The following is a 20014-nucleotide window of genomic DNA, read 5'->3' on the forward strand; positions in this document are numbered from 1 at the left end:
GCCAAATTCACAGTACTGGAAAGAAATTTGGACCTTTGTTGGTGCATCTCCCACACTTGACAGATGTGGAAATGCCTGGGGATAAGAGGGGCTTGCCAGGGCCACCCAGCCCATGGGGAGCAGGGCCGGGAGTAGGTCTCAGCTGTCCTCAATCCTGCCCAGCACCTTTTAATGAGCTCATTTTCCTGCAGGCCTCCATTTATAACGGGTACAATTCAGATAACAAATTAAGTGGTTAGTTATTGATTCAGAATCAGTGACTTCCTGTATTAACGATTTCTTAATTTCTTTTTCCTTTTTTTTTTTTTTTTTTAGCTTTGTTGCCTGGATTTTCTTGCCTTTCCTTCCCTCTCTGCAATTATCCCACCCCATGTCTGACTTCTCCCTTGTTGGGCCTCGTTGTTCTCAGATTCCTAATGGTCTCTCCTGCGTTATGGTTCAGTTTCTTTTTCTCCTTCTCATGGTCCTCCTTCCTCTTTCTTCTCCTTTGCCCTGTCCCCCTCTTCAGCCTCTCTCCCTCTCTCTCTCCCTCTCTCTAATTCTCACACACACATAGGCAGACACCCTCTCACTCACGCTGGCTCACGTTCTCTCTAGATTTAGAGAGAGACAGAGACAGACTGGCTCCATCCTCTCCCCCTCAGGAGTGCTAAAAACCAGTCCATCTGTTGTAGATCTGCTTATTATTTGAAATTTTGCCTTATGGAGAAAGAGGGAAGCTAGGATTCCTGTATTTTCTCACTCTTCTCTTTAAACACAGGGAAGTGACTACTTCTCACCTAATCAGTGCATTAATAAAAACTTGGCAGGACCCAAAGAAGCCATATTGACATTCTCCCTTTAGGGGAATTAGTATAGCTCCTTTTGCAGATGGGCACTTCATGAATTTTTGATGACTGAAGTGATGCAGTCTAGTTGGGGCTTCATCATAGCTCACTCACTCTCCATGGATATCCAGTTTCTTTCTTGGCACTGTCGGCCCATATTGGATGTAGAAATTGTGTCAATAGGAAGAGTGAGGACGGTTCAGGTCTGAGGGAGGTTCAGGAGTAGAGCTCCATGATGCGGAGACCAGTGGTGCTCAGGAATTTGGGAGGAGGCACTTTCATCTGTGGGCTTCTCCCAAGGATTCATTTTTTCCTAGTTGTACTAGAATGGAACCTGTTATGATTTGGATGTAAGGTGTCCCCCAAAAGCTCACATGTGAGGCAATGCAAGAAAATTTGGAGAAGTGATCGGGTTGTAAGAGTCTTAACCTAATCAGTGAATTAATCCCTCATGGGATTAACGGAGTGGTAACTGGAGGCAGGTGGTGTGTGGCTGGAGGAAGTGGTTCATTGGGGGCAGGGCCATGGGGTATATATTTTAGATCTGGAGAGTGGAGTCTCTCCCTCTGCCTTCTGATCACTGTGATGTGAACTGCTTCCCTCTGCCACTCTCTCCCGCCATGATGTCCTGCCTTACCTCAAGCCTCAAAGAATGGAGCCAGCCTTCTATGGACTAAGACCTCTGAAACCATGAGCACTCAAATAAACCTTTCTTCCTCTACCATTGTTCTGGTCAGGTCTTTTTAATCACGGCAGTGAAATAGCTCACTGAAACAGAACCCCATCAGCAAGGGCTCCTTCTACCTTCCCACCTGCTCTTCTGCAGCCATCAGGAATGCCTAAATACAATTCTTCCTCATGAAGATCTGACATTTCCCAGAATTCTCCACTTCTCCCCAGACAGCCCCTTCCACCAAATTCACTGAGCTTGGTCTCCATCACCACCATGTACGTAGCCACCTCTCCTTCTCAAGTATAACTTTGCAGAGCTACACTTAAGGTAGCACTCCAAAAGGGTGGCCCTCTGCAGTTCAACTTTCTCCCTATCCTCTCTAGTCTGTCCCTGCGCAGATCCTAAGTACAGGGGAATTTCCATCTTTGACCAATGTCAAAGTCTCCCCAACTTCCCCTGCCATGTTCCTTGCTGCTATTCTTCTGAATCATGATGAGCATAAGACCAGAGCTCACAAGATCAAGTGTCTGGGAGGACACTTGACAAGGGCTATGTCATCTTTAAGGTGAAGCCACAGCCAACCCTTACTCCTTCACAACAAGGCTCCATTTTGAAATGCAAATGAAAACATTTTAGAAGGGATGGAATGCTGCAGGAAGGAAATAAATGTGTAGTCCCTGACTTTTAGGTCTTTGAGTTAGTGTTTTTATGGTTGGGTTGATGAGTAATATGCCATCTACCCGCCTCGGGAGTCACACCCCATATTTCGTTGACTAGCGCTAGCAATGTTATTGGGTGCTATAGAATCATTCTTCTTTCCATATGGATTAAGTCCAAACTATAAACCTCATTACCCAACTTCATCTAACTTCCTGAGATAACCTGCATACACAGGCCTCTTAAGTTGGGCTGCTTTAATAAAGTATCAAAGACTGGGCAGCTTATAAAAAACAGGAGTTCATATCCCACAGTTCTAGTGGCTAGAAGTCCAAGATCAGGGCCAGCTTGGCCAGCTCTTGGTACGTGTGTACTCTTGGTTCACAGATGGCTATCTTCTCACTGCGTTCTCACATGGAAGAAGGGACAAGAGAGCTCTCTGAGGTCTCCTTTATAATGGCACTAATCCTATTAATCAGGACTCTACCCTCATATCTAGTCACCTCCAAAGTCCTTACCTCCAAACATCATCACCCTGGGGATATTTCAACATATGAATTTGGGGGAGGGACATAAATTCCATCTAGGACTGAATGATTTGGGCATTTTCCTGGAGCTCTGTAGATACATCCTTACTTTTCATGAATGAGGGGCCAGGGAGTTGTAGAGAAAAGTACACTCCCTCCTGAATGTTTCTGCCCTTTCTGAATGAAATCTTCACCTAGGGCAGAAGTGCTCTCCAAGGGGCCATTGGAAGAGTGGAAAGGTTTTCACCATGACATTGATGCCAAGCTGGGAAGGCTAAATGCTCTGCTATGCTGCATACTGTCTGCACTACCAAAAGCAGAAACATAGCTAGGAAGTCACAAAACCCAAAAAACATAGATAGAAGTCCCCTAGAGGCCAGATTTGATGTCCTCCTTTTATAGAGGAGAAAATCTTAGCCAGAAAGAGAAAGTGGGTTGCTTAAGGTCACAGAGCTAGCTAGTGGCAGAGCTGGAGCGGAGCCCAGCCCTGGGGTTCACAGCCCAGTTAGGACACCTTCTGCAGTGCTGGTGCTGCAGAGGGCTGGAGAGGCGTTGCAGCTGCAGGATCAGCCCTGCAAAGCATGGACTGCAGGCCTGGGACAGGCAGGGCCACTGGGCAGCTGCTGACTGTATCTGTAATTCTGGTGGTAAGCCAGCATGTGGTCCCCATGCCTGTAAGTTTAGGATGGCCATTTTTCTTTGGATTTACCAGTTTTGCTCAGATCTTCCTTCTCCTTCCAGAAGACACCCCCAAACACCCCCTTCACTCAGGAATAGCATTAGTTAGCTTAATGAAATGGAGTCGTTTCCCTTGGGTCTTTCTAAGTGAGGGCCCTGTGTAGTGCACATTCAATGAAGGGTAGAGAGGCTATGGGGGGGGGGGGGTGGCAGGAGGCCAGAGGTCTATTCTTAGCTCTGTTGCTGTGTGTTGTGGTGCAGGCCATTGAGGCTTCTTGCTCTGTTTGGCCTCATCAGCTCTCAGCATTCTGCATCCTGTACTGTGCCTTGGGTATCACCATCCATTTGCCTCCTCCAAGTGAAGTGTCTTGGCGCTGGGGGAGGGAATCCTGGAATATCTACATGTTTCTGCCAGTGTCCAGGCAGGAAACAAAGAATATATTCCAATGAAGCAACTCAGAAGAGTTTAATAAAAGAAATGTTTCCTGAGGCAGTGATCAGGTGTGGGATACCTAATGGTCTCAGAGTTCCTCAATCTCCCCCAGAGTTCCTCAGTCTTATCCCTTATAGAGAGGAAGATTGGTGGCTGAATATCTTCCTCTTTTTCCTCTACATCTGTTTTCCAGGCTTCTTTGCCTGCTCTGGAACCTCAAGGTGGCAAGAAACACATTATCTGGGCTAACTGGCCTCAAGCAGGAGAGTGGGGTTGATTGCTTGTTCCCTAGACTCTCCCTGCTGGGCCATTGTGTGTTGGCCATATTTCTCCCCTGAGGTCACAGCTCCTGCCAGGTAGTCTGTCCATACCACTTGTTCTTTGGTTTGTGCTATCCCTTCCTTCTCTTATCTGTTTTGGGCTAAGGGTATGGGGAACAAACCTCTTTCTCCCCTGAGCACCCAGTCTAGTGGGGGAATGTATTGGTTGATTCTTTTCTGTTACTCTAACAAAATACTTGAGGCAGGGTACTTTATAAAGGAAAGTTTATTTAGCTTACAGTTATGTAGATTCAAGAGCATGGTGCCAGCATCTTGGTCCTGAAGAGAGATTCAGTTATATCACAGCATGACTGACAGTATCATGGTAGGATCATGTGCAAGAGAGAGAAATCTCATGGTGAGACAGGAAGTCAGAGCAATGCAGGGACAAGTCTCACTCTTTATGGTAACCCACTGTCAAAGAAATAATAGGGACATATGAGAATTACATTAATCACTTCTGACAGTGCCAACTCCAATGACACAACCACCTTCTACTAGGCTTCCACTACAAGGTTCCACAATTTCCCAACATGGCCACCTGAGGACCAAATTTCCTGCACATGTACCATATGCAAACCATATCAGGAAGGTAATTGTTCCCACCAGGGATTATTGCATAGTGTGAAACTTAGTACTATGGAAATGCCACAGTGTGACCTAGCTGTCTGTGGTAGATAGCAGGGACAGGAGGCTTCTTGGAGGCAAGGACACTTGACCTGAGCCTTGGCCAGATTTGGTGGATGGGGTTAGTACCCAAACTATGGACACCAGGAATAGCTCATGCAAAATCACCACTGAAAATGGAAATGACAAGTGCATTTAACAATCATTCATTCCCTTTCTTTGCAAATAGTAGAAACTAAACCCAAAGTGATTAAAAGAAAAAACATTGTAAATGTCTTACAGTCTCTAAGTTCAGGGGCTGCAGGTGGCCAGATACAATTCCCAGGGGTCTTTCCCTATGTCTTTTTCAGTCCTGCTGTCTCCTAGGTTAGCCCACTTGGGCACGTTTTCTCAACTGTGGGAGGTAAGTTGGGGAGGCAGGGAGGATGGGGTGGGGAAACAGTTCTTCAAGTATTAGGTGCATGTGTTCCACTGAACTTGTGAATCTAGATAAAAGCAGACACTTCTCTCTCAGCCTCCAGATTATGACAAGTATTATGACAAGATAATTTCACCTAGGTCACCAGGCCTCCTAGTGGAGAGGAAAGGAAGGAGAGACTTTGGCATGTTCTGAGCCTGGATCTATCTTTGGGCAGATAGAGACAAAGAGCAGTGCTCCTCAACCTTATAGGTTCCCACCAGGAAAGAGTAGTTGAATTACTTGAAGAAGAGATGTATTAGTCTGTTTCTCATTATTATAACAAAATACCTGACATAATTAACTAATACAGAGAAAAGAATTCTTTTGGCCCATGGTTTTGGAGGTTCCATTCCATAATCAAGTGACAGAGCATATGGCCCAGCAAACTGCTTATCTTATGTGCAAGGAAAGTAAAGAGAGAAAGAGGAAGAAGGGTGAGGTCCCACAATCCCCTTCAAGGGCACACCTCCTGTTCACAAAGGTCCACAGCACCTTCCAACACTGCCACCCTGTGGACACTCATCTATGCCACAGCAAGAGGGGAAGGCAGAGCATTCTGGCAACTCCAAAAATATTGCTGCCCCAGCCCATTTCCTTGGGTATAGCTAGATAACAGAGTCCAGGTGGTGACAGCTTCCCCCATGGCAAAGGGACACCTGAAGGACTGTAAACAAAGGAAAGACCTAGACTTGTATACTTGAGATTTAATCTGAAAACTAAAGCAACTCTCCATATTTAAAAAAATAATAATGAAAAGCCATACAATACTTTCTAAACCAAAAAACAACAGTTTGGGATTATCTGCTATTTAAAATCTCTTTGTTCTACTTCTTTCCCCAAATCCGCCCAGGAGACTGGCTGCATCACCAAGGGTCAGTGCGTGATCCGGTGGTGTGTTATTTTCAGATTGCATTAGAATTCTTACTAGTGCAGGGACCTGAACCTTTTAGTTTGGGGCTGGAGGAACTGGGCTAATGTGCCTGAGTGCTAGGCTGGGATCAAGTTCAGCCGTCTCAATGGAGCCAGAAGCATTTGCAGGCAGATCCTGGCTGGGACATTGACAGGCAGCCTCCTGTGCTACTGCTCTCAGTAACCCCCACCCCCATGTGTGCCTGTGAGTCACACCAGGGCCCTGTCAAACTTAGAGCAGGCGCTAAGCCACAGGCTCCCTGCTCCCCCCACAGCAGGTGATCTCTCCTGACACTGTCTAATTGCACAATCCCTTTCCATTTGTCAAGACCCACCAGTCTTCATGCAAAATAGAGACTGACAGTCGGGTGGGGGTGGACATGTATCAGAGAGGAGGAAGCTGAGACATTTTGCTAAAAGTGACAAGGAAGCATTGGGAAACAGAAGCTTCTAGAAGAGTGTGATAAGAAGCTCGTAGCTCAGGGCCTGGGCCTTGGAATTGGAAGGCCTGGGGCTCTACTTCCGATGCTGCTCCTTCCTAACTGGGGATCATGGGCAAGGTGCTTAATTTCCCCAACCTTTAATTTTCTTATCCATGAAACGTGAGATTCGAGTATCTACCTCACAGTGTACGCAGATGAAATGGGATGATTATAAATCACTCTGAGCGGGGCCTGGGTCAATAACTGTCAGCTCTATCAGTGTTCCATCTCTCCTGCCTTTTGGTTATAATGGTCCTGTTTCTGATTAGATCTCTCCATGTTGCCTGACCTTATTCCATTCTGGTGCTGGGTTGTCAGTGAGTGGGGGCGTTTGGCGGGTCACGCTGGGAGAGAGGAATCAAGAAGCTTTTACAGTGGCCTTGTTCCTTAGCCTTTCTCAGACAGGACTTCCTTCTGTCTGTCAATTCCCAGCCTATCTGGAAGGAGTGAAGATAATTACAGAGCTGGAAGGGATGTGGGATTGATTTAGTTGTCAGAAATCCTAAGTATGCAAATATTTTCACAGATTCCATACTTATGAACTCGGGGTACAGGTTGAGAACTTCAACGTTATAACTTATTGCTCTGCCTGGGGTCATATGCATTGAAAATAAATGGCTTATTTATTCAACAGTGGGTATTCAGAACAATAGATGTATTTATGTGCTATCTATGTATATGTAATATATATATAGTGTGTATATATATATTTATTTATTTATATTACATATATGTATATTGTAATTCTGTTGCAGCTTAGGAAGCTTCTAAACGATCTCTCCTTTCCAGTTTGGAGCAATTGAGAACCAGGTCCTCACAGTTGCAGGACTGGAGACTTGACCTGTGATCTTCATGAGGTCTTCTGCTCTTCCCATTCTTGACTGACCTTCCCATGTGGTCCCAGGTGGAGCTGGACAGCCCTGGCCCCTCCCAGAGAAAGAAGAGGCAAGGTATCTGAGCCCTCAGTTCCCACCAAGAGACCCAGGATCAAACCTGTCCCTTCCCAGGATCCTAAACCCAGGGCCCCCATGTGGCCTAACAGCCGGCACCTGCTCAGGCAGAAACCCTTGAGCCTCCCCTGTCCCTCTCGCTTTCCCTCCAGTTGGAATGACATTTCATTGAATACCTCCCAACAAATCCTAGCTCACTTCCAATCGTAATTGAGCAACCCCACCACTGTTGCCAATGCAGTCTGTCCTCCTTTCCCTTTTGGACGAGTTGAACACCTTCCCATCGGCTGTCTTTCCTGCCCTCTTGCCAGCACAGTTTCTTCACCCAGCAACCAGAGTGATGGTTTGAAACTTTGAATCTCTCTGCTCAAACTCCTCATGGTTTCCCATTAGCAGAAAACTCTAAGCTCTTTACCTTTGCCTCTCAGGCTGTCCATGATGTGCCCACCCACCGCTCAGCTCCTTCCACCCACTTGCCCTTGCTCACACAGCTATGATGTCCTTCCTGGGATTACGTGAGCTCTGTGCCCACTCTGGCCTCAGGACCTTTGCACATGCTGTCCCCTCTCTGGCATTATGCAGGTCACTGCTCAGCAGCTATCTCCTTGGAGAGGCCTCCCTAACCATTGTCTAACTAAAATAGCTGCTCTCTCTGTCACTCCCTTCTACTTTATCTCACTTTTTATATGTTGCTTATTACTATTTGACATGATAGTATGCATTTCTGAATGCTTATTTATTTAGAACTGAGTCTATTTTATTTGGTGCTGTTTCCCCAGAGCCTCACCAAGGGCCTGACCTAGGAGTAGGGGCTCATCAATCCTATAACTAGGCTGATCTGGAAGGGAAAACTAAGAAGGGACTGGGTCACATTGCTCAGGTCCTTCTCCCAGATTGGTTTAGCCATTCCATCCTTATAGTATGAAATCAGAAGGAACCTCCTCTTCCTCTTGTTCCAGAGAGATCCGTTAGCATTGTGAGTATTGCTATTGGTCCCATTTTACAGATAAGAAAACTGAGTCTTAGATGAAATTCCTTACTGGAGGTAGTATGGCTGGAATGTGGCACAGCCCTCATGGCAGTTCACATCTCTGAACTCTTAGCCTCTCTTCTCTTTACAGTTCTGGCTCATGTGTTTCTCTTTTAGTCTTCAGTCTTATGAGGCGTCCCTTTATAGCTGAGAAAGCTCTTGTTTGGGGTGTTCAGATGACTTTCCAGCATCACACAACTAGAGGTGGCAGAGCTGAAGTTGGGATTCCAGACACGAACTCAGCGCCTTAACTTTCCAACCCTGCGGCACACTGCAGACTTGCCCTGGGGACCAGATACTGTGATGAGGTCAAGGATGCCTGGTACCTTCATCCTCAAGATCAGTGGGGTGCAGAGCAGGGTGCTCTGGAAGTGTAATAAAGAACCATGTTGAAGAGAATGAATTACAGCAGCAGTTTGGTTTTATCCTTGGCTTCAATAGATTCTCTGGGTGAGGTCTGAGCAGGATGTGCTGGGGTTTTCAACTTTGTTTTATTTAACTGTCCACTATCAGGGTTATGTGGATGGACAGCATTAATGGCTGCAAATCCCTTGAACATACATGTCCTAATCTTCTGTGTGACAGGCCACTGCCTCTTTCCCCTGATTCAATTGAATCACCTGAAAGATTTTCTTCCTTCCTTCCTTCCTTTCTTTCTTTCTTTCTTTCTTTCTTTCTTTCTTTCTTTCTTTCTTTCTTTCTTTCTTTCTTTCTTTCTTTCTTTCTTTTTTCCTTTTCTTTCCATCCTTCCTTTCTTCCTTTATGATCTTTCTTTCTTAGGGATATAGTATACAATCTAAGAATCTAGAGCAAAGCAATCTCTCAAATTTGGTTAATTCATATACTTCCTGTACTAAGAGTTAACTTATCTCCAAATGTCAGTTATAAAGTGCCTACTGGGAGAGCAGTGTGGGTTGTGGATAATGCATGATCCTCCTTCAGTGTCGCCCCTGACATTCACAGGGAGGGTCCCTTCTTTTCCTCACTGCTGAAGGAAAACCTAAAATGTATATATATGCAGTCATTCCCTGATATCCAGGAGGGACTGATTCCTGGGCACCCCCCCTCAGATGCCCAAATCCTTGATGATCAAGTTGCTCATGTGACATGGTGTAGCAATTGTATATAACCCTTGCACACTGTCTGTGTTCTTTAAATCATCTCTAGATTACTTCTAATAGCTACTACAAAGCAAATGCTATGTAAATAGTGGCTACACTGTATTGTGTATGGAATAATGATAAGGAAAAGTTCTATACATTCAGTACAGAGGCAATTATTTTCTTTTCAAATATTTCATCCATGGTTGGTTGAATTTGCAGATAGAGGACCTGTGGATACAGAATCTGTGAATCTGTAAGGGTTGACTGTATTGTTTATTTCCTTTGAGAGCACATTTCATTCACCATGGCGAGAGTTACTTAATGCCTCACTTTTGCTGAGGCTGGCTTTGAACTGGCAATCCTCCTGCCTCAGTTTCCCAAGCCACTGAGATTACAAGTGTGTGTCACAGTGTCTGGCTGCCTTCCTGATTTTTGAGAATGAACAGGTAGAAAAAAATAAGCATATGGGTCAATCCTAAAGTTTCCAAGGCATACACTGGATCTCCCCACATCCCCCCCCCCCCAAAAAAAAGTCCCCTATCACTTGGTACAATGAAAGACAATCCAGAGAGCAACACTATCTTTGCAAACCAGGAATTCCATCTGAATTGTTTCCATGCAATTAAAGAAAGAACTTGGAAAATATAGCACCAATGAAATGCCCATGGGGTTACATTTGCCACTGAATTCTAAAAGATTTTCTCAAAATGATTTGTGTATTACAAAGTACTTTTGACATGGGTTTTCCTATTTGTCTTTTTATAATGATTCTGGGATGTTAGCAAGGTAGGCGTGATGACAGCAGTGTTACCAATGAGGAGACCAGAAGCCCAGGTGGTAAGAGGTTTAACTCCAGGGCTGCCTTTGTAGCCAGCCAAGCCAGGATCCAAATCACAGCCCTTTGACTCCATGTTCAGCACCTTCCTGTGATGCCACCCTGCTGCACTCTGTAGAAAAGCCAGCGTGGCCAAGACTGCCAAGCTCCTCATTTCCATATTCATCTTCCTTACAGACGTTTTTTAAAGGTCAACTGTTGTTCACACTGGAACCTAGCGTAAAGATTTATTTCCTAAATCTCAGAAGACAAGGGGACCTACAGGAGTGCATCACTTGTTCATGCATGTTTGACCTCCAGTGACCTTCGGATGAAGTCTCTGCAGGTGTTTTCTGTACCTGACTCATAGGTATCAGTCTTTAAGGCATTGCTTTGGCAGTTCTAGAGTTGAGATGGAGGCTGTCTTTCGGGTCAGCTCCTTTAGGAATTCTGGTGTACGTATTCCTTGGAAACTAGTTCATGATCTGAGCAGTAACTCTAAGTGACCGCAGAGGTAGGCATGGGTTCCTCCACATGGCAGGCCTCAAAAACAACTTGCCCACTAAATGAGTCTATTGCTCATTTGAGAGTGGATTGATTCTGATTTTTAAGTGACTTTTCAATCACTACCAGGCACAGATCATTTTTTTTTTTTTTACATGTTCCTAAAAGATAGTGGACGATTCCACCGCTGGGAAAACTGAGTTCTGATCACCTACAGCTTGCTTTGTAAAGTTTTGTAAAAACAATTCAGTTGGAAAAAGTTTTTTTTTTTTTTAAATATAAAGATGTACAAAAACCAATTGCAACCTTTGAGGAATTTTGTAACACACATCGGGAAGATCCCTGGCAATGAAAATGGAGCTTAGAGTTTTGCTTCACCCTCTATGTGATGAGTGACTGGCAAAAAAAAAAAAAAAAGGGTCCAGAGGACAGGCTCCATCCCAGAAGTCCATCCTGTGCTCTCTGCATCCTTACTCTTTCTTCTGGAACAGCTGTCCTGAAGAAAATTACAACCACACCATTTTGACCCGCCAAAACGTGTTGTGTGCAAACAGAGTATCATGGAAAAGCAGGTGGAGAGCTTTCCAGATTCATTCTTCAGCAGCAATTGTCTAATTAATATTGTCACCACATGGCCCTGTTCTCCTGTCAGGAGCAGGCAAGTGTCAGCAGTGCATGCTTGGGTGCCTGCATGTGTAAAGGTTGTTGATAAATCAGCATCTTTTCCACATGAACAAGCCTGCCTCTCCAGCTGGCATCTTAATTCTAGGGCTCAGGAAATCCAGTGTGAAAACAATGGAACTTACTGCTTATAAGTTGCAGACTGAGAAACTCCTTGGCTCTGTGTGGCAAGAATGGTCACGCTGACATCTCTGGTTATGAATCTGCATCAGGAACTTCGTGATTGCTGTCCTGCATAGGAAGCAATGGTGAGAGCACATTCTCTTCCAGTAATGAATTCTACTGGAAAGTTCTCATTGAGGCAAATCGGACAGAGGTGGTCTGAGGGTGACTCTCTGGTTCCCCAATAATATGTGTCCCTGTTTTGTGCAAATAAGACATCGATTTAGAAAGAAACTTTCTTCAGTATTTTCCAAAGTATTTTCTCATGTCAGTTAATCCTAGAGTCCTAGACAATCATCATTGTCATGTAGCAGATGAGGAAACTGGGGCTCAGAGACAGACATTAAATGTCTTCAACAAAAGCTAAAGAAGCATTAATGAGTGTGGGCAGGACCACTAGAACCCACTTTATAGGCTCTTCTACATGTTTATCCCCTTGCTTATTCATTCATGCTGGCATTTATTCATTTAATATTTGTTGAACACTTACTATTTTCCTAGCATTGACTTAGGTTGCAGAAATCCAAAGATTAAAATGGAAAATATTTTGAGTTCCTTGAATAGAGGACTACTAACAGAGGAAGGTGGTCAATTATTAGCTCATCCTTTGAAATCCTGATTGGTGTTATTTACACTTACACTTAAATCCAAATAAACCATATTAGGAACCTGTGAGTCTTTTAGACAATTCTCCAGTCCCTAAAGAGATTGTATTCTCACTTATTCATCTACACACTTTTAGGTGTTCAATTACCTGCCATGAGTCAATATTTGCCTCAATTCAATAGTAATTACTTCCTGGATGAATGCATTTCCTCTCTCTTGGTCCCTAAAAAGAAAATTTTAAAATGTTTTTATGCATCAAATCTACATTAGATAATTTTTTCAGCCCAAGGCATCTTCAACAAGGTTGTCCCTCACTCCCTTTGCCCTAATCTTCTTGGAAAAATATGATTTAATTCCCAAAGTCCATAAACTCAACTGTATTGAAGAAAATAATCAGTTCCTTTGGTCCCCTCTGCTATTAGTTTGTCTTTCACATCATACAGAGCCTTAGATTATAGGTATGCTTACCTGTCTTCTTGTCTTTACCTCTGAACTTTACCTCTGAACTCTCTGGGTAACAGACGATGGGGTCTTCATCACCACACCCTAGCACATTTCATGATGTGATAAAGGTGCTTATTAAGTATTGATCAGTTGAGGTCCCAGATTGCCAGAGCTCATCTCTCCAAAAGACTCCTTTGCAGGAGCACTGTGGCTCACCCCTGGAGCGTAGGGAGTTCTGTCTTCAAAGTGAGTCTGCCCACCACCTCCCAACCTGAAAGGCCTTTCAGCGACCCACAGTCTGTTTGTTACCAAGCATTTACTTAACTCTTTCCCATTTCACTTAACCATTCTTGGATTATCCAGACCCCTTGGTGAATAGAAAATTTCCTACCAGTAGTGAAGTTGGAGTCTGTAATCAGCACATCACAATCACTCATCAGGCTGCATCAGAGTTCTGTGTCTCCCAGAGGTACATTTGTGGGACCACTGAGTATTTCGTCAAGAGAACAGTCAGAAACGTAGAGAATATTCTGATTCCCCAGAGAGAATCAGAAAGCAAGCAGGATGTCTTCTGCTCTGTTCATATCGGTCATGGATGGGGTAGGGAACCAGGGCAGGTGCTGCCTGGGAATGGAGGATGGAGAGGTACTTGATTTGGTTATGTCAGGTCAGGGTTTGTATTGGGATGCTCTGTAGGCAAAATTATAGTTAGCTGGAACTCTCAATGGGGTTTACTTTGATATATGGACATGTCAACTCAGCCTTTTATTCTCTATGAATGTACAAAAGTAGACAGTGGATGCTTATTTAGGGAAATTTTCCTTTGTTCTGTAAGGACTTCTCTTTGGGAAAGGCCGCCACTGAGGTTAAGGGAGTTTATTAGCATAGAATACCTTTTTCCCCTGGATTTACTAGAATCAACATGCATCTTAGGTTAAAGGGAAGGTGATTTGGGAAATCCAATTTTGTTCCAATCTTTGGAAGGTGTGTGCCTGTTCCTGTTGCCTGGTCACTCAGAGCACAGCTGCAGTGCTAAAGTAAGGGACACCTGGACATGGTCTTCTCTTTTCCAAGGACTTTTGTTATGTTAGAATAAGTCACATCAGTCATTGCCCTTCTGTTTTCCCACCTGTGAAGAGAGAACAAAGGTTTCTAAGTACTTATGTACCTTCAGGGATGGATAGCTAACGTTATTGGGATAAGCTGATAGTGAGCAGGACTGAGGGGCTTAGGACCTACATAAAGGCTCCCAAATGCAATGCTTTTCAAGCCTTTGATTTGCAACCTCTGTTCTAAAGTATTTGATCTTCTCCTTGGAAGAAAGGTACAAGTTCAAATTATTATTATCACCCATCAGTGTGATATCATCATTATCGTTTAAATGTTCCTTATCAATAGGGTTCCATACTATGTGCTGAAGAACAAAAAAGAATTTTATAATGTGGTTCCCATTTTTGAGGATTTAAGTATTTGGTCTAATTGTGTAGTCAGATGTCCATCATCCATCCAAAAATTATTTACCAAACATCCACTGTGTACCTACTTTATGACTATAAACCCCCACAGAGTTTATAGCAGTGAGCAAAAACATAGGGTTCCTCCCTTCATGAAGTCACATTTATTAAATGTAAGCTAAGCCCTGTGAAAACTCCAGGGAACAAGTGAAGGCTATATGACCTGGGTGTTAGTGGCAGTAGTAATGAAAGCATGTGGCAGGGAAGAGAATGGGAGATTATTCACCTAGGAAAGTTCAAGGCGGGCTTTCTAACATAGATGAAACTATGTTACTGTGGGCCTCTGGACTTTGAAAGGCATGATGGTTTGGACTGAGTAGTGGAGGTGGTTTTAGGGAAGAAGAGATATGAGGCAACCAGAGGTGGAAAAGGCAGGGCAAGGCAGAGGGTAACTGAGGACTCAAGAGTAGATATATGGTGGTTGGGGCTGGGAGATCAACCATACATGGACAATCATACCTGCCATGTTAAGGGGTTGGGATTTTATTCCCTTATCATCAAGGAGCCATGGAAGACTCGGGGCAGGAGAATGACATGACCAGACTCCTCCAACAGCTTCTCTTCCCTCTCTCCTAAGGGATTTCTCCACACCCACCCTCACTTTTCCTTCCTGCCTTAATGGACAAGAATTCCAACATCTTCACTTCTTGCCCACATACCCTGAGTCCAGCTCCTTTAGGAGAATCTTTGACCTTCTCCCTTCAGGATGCTTCTATCATATTTCTTCATCAGTTTCTCTCTCTTACCTTCATTTCCCAAATTTTCCACCTTGGATGAACCTCTCTCCTACTATTAACACACCTAGTTCTCCCCTTAAATTTTAAATGGCAAAGCTTCTCCTAGCTAAACACATAGTAGATGCTTTAGTGAATGATGCTAATTGTAACTATTACTGTCCTTTCAAGCTACTATCTTATCTTTTTCTTTTTGATTCACTTCGCAGTCATCTTCTACTCATGTACATATATGCACATAACATAATTCGATCGATCTCTTTCCCTCATACTTTTGCTTTCTCTTTTCTTCTCCTGATCTGCTTGCTCTACTGATCTCCCTTATAATAACAATCATAATTATCAGTATTGTTATTATACTTTCTGACCTGTCAAGTGCTTGATCTGGGAGACTTTCTGAGCCTCCAGGCTGGGCTAAACTAGTTATGTCCCAGAGAGTCCCTGGGCACCATAATCTCACTCCTCCGTGTGCATTTGGTTGGAATTGTCTGCAGGTTTCCCCTTGCTCCTCAAAGCCCTGCTCCACACCTCACTCATGTTAGATTCTCAATTTTCCTAGAATAACCAATACCTGGGGCTACCCACTGTGATAGTCATCAGTTAAAAAAGGCTGTTGGGCATTTGGCATGTAGCTTTTCTGAACTCAAATGCACCATAAGTGTAAAGTATATATGAATTTCAAGGATTTAGTATAAACATGTAAAAGTTCTCATTAATAATTTTACATAAATTGGATGTTCAAATGCAATGGTCACATGTGTTTTGGATATACTGGGTTAACTAAAATATACTATTAAAATTGGTTTTATTTGTACCTTTTTACCTTTATAAGGGGACTGTTAGAACATTTTAATGTTATATGTGTGGCTTCCATTATATTTCTCTTGGAAGTGCTAGTCTACCACTGCTGGGAAGAACAGGTTAAAACCACAGTTATTGAAGTGAGTTTATTTGAGTTTTTGGTGTCCTTTCTTATGAGCCTCCATCCCTAATTTTGTAAACAAACCTGCTCCTGATTCTCCTCCTGCCTCTTGACCTCTTTTTATCTAGCCCTCCTGCTGAGTGTTGATCACTGGGATCTGTGCCTTTACGCAGCCCCTACGTATGCAGCACGATGAAGATTAGGATGAATAAACTCACAAAGTCACAGTGATTTTTTAAAAAAGTAAATGAATGAAATTAAAAAAGAACAAAGAGGGGAAGGAAGGAGCCCCTTGCCCATGGCCAGTGGTAACCATTGAGGGCTTCGGTGGCAAGGTGACCTTTCCAAGAAGGTTTTGGAGGCGAGGCACATGGTACAGCAGGCACAGCCCTCCTCCACCCACTTCCATAAAGGTTCCTGTGAAATGGAGAGCAGTATTTTAAGTGCATTGAAGGTCGTGAATTTAAAACGAGGAGACCTTGAAATCCAGAAGCGCTTGCTTTCATAACCACCTGCACTGCCTCTCCGGATGGGAAGGGCCCTGCTGCAGAGCTGGCAGGGAAGCTCAGGCCAGCAGGGAAGGCTCTGGAAGGAGCCCATGCCAGGCTGCCAACTCTTCAGCCCTTTCCTGAAGAAGCTGCTGCCAGGAGCCCTTTCAGCTCAGGGCTGGACCAAGCCTTCTCAGCCTGAGTGTAGTCTCTCTGGCTTGACATGGTCACATTCAAGAAACCTGGGTTCTCTTACTGTCCCTCAGCTTGTCCTGAAGCCTTGAGTAGGTCCCCTGGTCTCTCTGGGCCATGGTTTAAAATCCTTTCCTACTGGATTCTCAGAGCTTGGAGTGTAAGTACTGATGAAATGAAGAAGTCTTTCTCTAGAAAAATGCAGAGGCCCCAGGGAGTTTCATTATCAGGAAAGCTGGAAAATATCTAACCAACTTAGGATACGTTTTCACTCTCCTTGCCCCCAATCAATGGCGGGCATTGTAGGTCAATAATGATGTTACTAACTATTGCATATGGGACACACCTATTTCAGTTACACCTGTGAGCTAGACTTTGTGATCAGTATCATACTAATAAGAAGGCTGATGCACAAATGGCCCCACAGTAAGGAGAAGATATGGGGTTTGAACCCTTGTGCATCTCTTGCTCTTTTCACTGTTACACAATATACTCTGAAAACCCAGGGCTCCTGGGCTACCCATTCAGTTTCCATTCAACAGTCACCTTTTCCATCCTAATTTGTTTGGCTCAGGAACTATCATGATTTGATAGATAGATGGTAAATGGTAATCCTTAACACCTGATGATTAAATTATATTCATCACTTTCTGGAAAAGTGAATGGAATGGGGCAGTTCAGCCCATTTCATGGACAGTACCCCTGAGACTCAGCACATTTAAGGGGTGTGCTCAAGGTCACCCAAAATGTGACTGGTCAGACTGAGCATCTAGATTCTGAGCCATGACCATTGAAAAGAACTGTCCCTTCCTCCTGAGCTGTGACATTGAAGGAACTGTGGCTTCCCTCTGTGGAGATTTGGAATTCAGTGGGAGCACCAGACATAAACAAGGTCCCAGAACAGAGGATCTGGCTCTTCTCGGGCTGCCCTTGAGGCTGGGGGAAGGGAGAGGGCTGCTGGCATGCCTCCCTCTCTAATGAGTGCCATCTGCGCCCGCGAGCGTCTTGGTGTGGTGGCGGCATCCTGTTCTCCCATGCTGGCATCCCTTGGCACGGCTCTCTCTATGTACTGAGGACCTGTCCCTCAGGATTGTGGTGACCCAGGAGACACACAAGAACCTTCTGAGAGATAGCAAACAGCATCTTATACACTTTGAAAATTGCCTGGAAACAGGTGACTCATCATGTCCTCTGCCTCCAAGTGCCATCACAGTGCAGGGTCCCAGACAGTGGGAAAGGGGTAGTACGTTACTGGTCCTGATGGTCTGTGTGAGGATGGCTTTACCCAGAACTCATGGGGAGGGCAGCAGTCCTTCTTTACTTCAACGCTGAAACTGAGGAGGAGACTGAGAGAGAAAATAGGAATCCCTACTGAGGCATCTTTCAGAAATTTGTGGATAGTGCCTGCCTGATGTGGCTGGTCAGGCTGGTATCAAGTACTGATCAACGAGGGACTGTGGCAGAGGCCAGAGTGGGGGATGAGTTGGGGGCAACGTGTCACCTGGGCTGAGGACATGTACAGGGTGGTCAAGGTCAAGGACTGGGTGGGAGACCTTCTGTGGAAGACCTTTCATTTTGCAGATAGACTAGAGATCCTCGGTGATGGACCACCTGGGTGACCTTCCACAGGTCAGAAAGGGAAATCAAAGAAAGTCACAAATATTTAATGACCATCTGCTATTAGGTATATCAAAGTCCTCAAGTACCAGGACACAGTTCCTGCCTTCAAGAAATTTATTGTTCATTTGAGGAGATTTGGAGCACCTGTGAGAAATACTGCAGTTGAGTTACCAGTGGTACTTATGTTTCTCCTTGACAAAACACAATCTAACTCACCTGGGGCTATTTATAGGCAATGCGCCTGGTACATATGAAATCAGATAAGGCAGGCTTCACACACAGCAGCAACAACTCCTGTCTCCAGTTTTCAACTCTTGTTCCTTCCTTCTAGAATGTTCTCCTGCCCAGTCTTGATGTGATTGTCATCTAGGTCTTAGCTCAAATGTCACTTCCTCAGAGGGTCATCCACATGCATCCTCTTTCCCCATTCACTCTCTAGCACATCATGCTGGTTGATCCTCTTTATTTATCTCTGACTGGAATCTTCATTCTTTGTCCAATTTTTTTTCTGTCTTTCCCCCCTAGAATGGAAATCCCATACGAAAAAGGATCCCATGTTTATTCTCCAGTGTATCCCAGCATCCAGAACAGTACCTGGCACATAGTAGGTGCTTCATATATCTGTTGAGGGAGTAGTGAGGGAGGGTTTTTGGTGATGACAGCCTATGAGCTACATCTTCAAGCATGGGGAAGATATCAAAGGAAAGGGAAAACAGGAACACAATGGTGTGTATGAAACAGACAGGATGCGTATGAGTGTACTTGGGGAGGTGCAGGAACTTGGTTGTGGGGCTGCGAACACCAGGCTGTGTGATCTCTTCCCCCAGGGACAATGGAGCCCACAGGAGGCTGGTGAGGAGAGAGGAGCACGTCCATTTGGCAGCAGCATCCAGGTGATCAAGGATGGAAGAGAAGTCAGGGATCCCTGCATCACAAGATGTCCTAAGAAAAGGAGGTCTTTGCGCCTGTGTGCTCCTAAGTGCCGGGCCTGAAGGCCAAGCCGGGGCCCTCTGCTTGGAAGCTGTGTCTCCCTGCTATGGTGTCAGTTGTCATGCCCTAAGGAGTGCCCAAGAGGGAGCAGAGGGAGGCCTGTGGAGGGGCTGGCACATCGCCCTCTTTGCTGTCAGAGAGTGACTCAGATCCCCTCCTGGCACTAGCCTGCTCAGGCAGTGCAAGCTGTTCCTTTGGCTCCTAGAGATTGAGCTGGTTCTTTCTTTTCCCCTAGGACTGAGGCCAGGGAGGAAGGGTGCTGGTGTCTGTGTTTCCACCCCCTTCTCTTCTCCCAGCACATGGGTGGGAGAGGAGGAAGTGGAGGCTGCAGTGCTGAGCTCTGGATTCAGTCTCTGCAATCCCTCCAGGCTGTACCCGGCCCTGCTTAGCACACACACAGCAGGACAGCAGACCTGCTGGACAAATGGCCAGGTGATGCAGTACTTGAATGGAAGGCTTTCCTGAAAAGTTACCATCAAAAACTGGGTCAGGTGGACAAGTGCTGATGGAACATTGGCAATGACCACCTGTGAGTGACGACATGACCTAAGATTGCTCCACACAGAGGGGACTTGAGACAGAATGTTTATACAGAATCCTATTGCTCAAAACCTTTGCATACTCTCAGTGCCAATTATTCCTTACAAAATCCTGGGGACAAAGTAAC

General features: G+C 44.8%; 1 protein-coding gene across 4 annotated transcripts in view; it reads left to right on the forward strand.

Moving 5' to 3' along the window:
* The window catches only part of KCNA1 (potassium voltage-gated channel subfamily A member 1), a 103812-nt gene that overhangs the window by 45054 nt on the left and 38744 nt on the right, over positions 1-20014 (forward strand). Inside the window, exon 3 of one of the 4 annotated variants that reach the window (XR_013763970.1) lies at positions 316-7254. The exons of the other annotated variants lie outside the window; for them this stretch is intronic. The gene's annotated coding sequence lies outside the window, so the exon portion shown is untranslated. Of the gene's footprint in view, positions 1-315; positions 7255-20014 lie in introns of those variants that run through there. 4 annotated transcript variants of the gene reach the window in all.

This window comes from Sciurus vulgaris (genome assembly GCF_902686455.1).
Source record: "Sciurus vulgaris genome assembly, chromosome: 5".
NCBI lineage: Eukaryota > Metazoa > Chordata > Mammalia > Rodentia > Sciuridae > Sciurus > Sciurus vulgaris.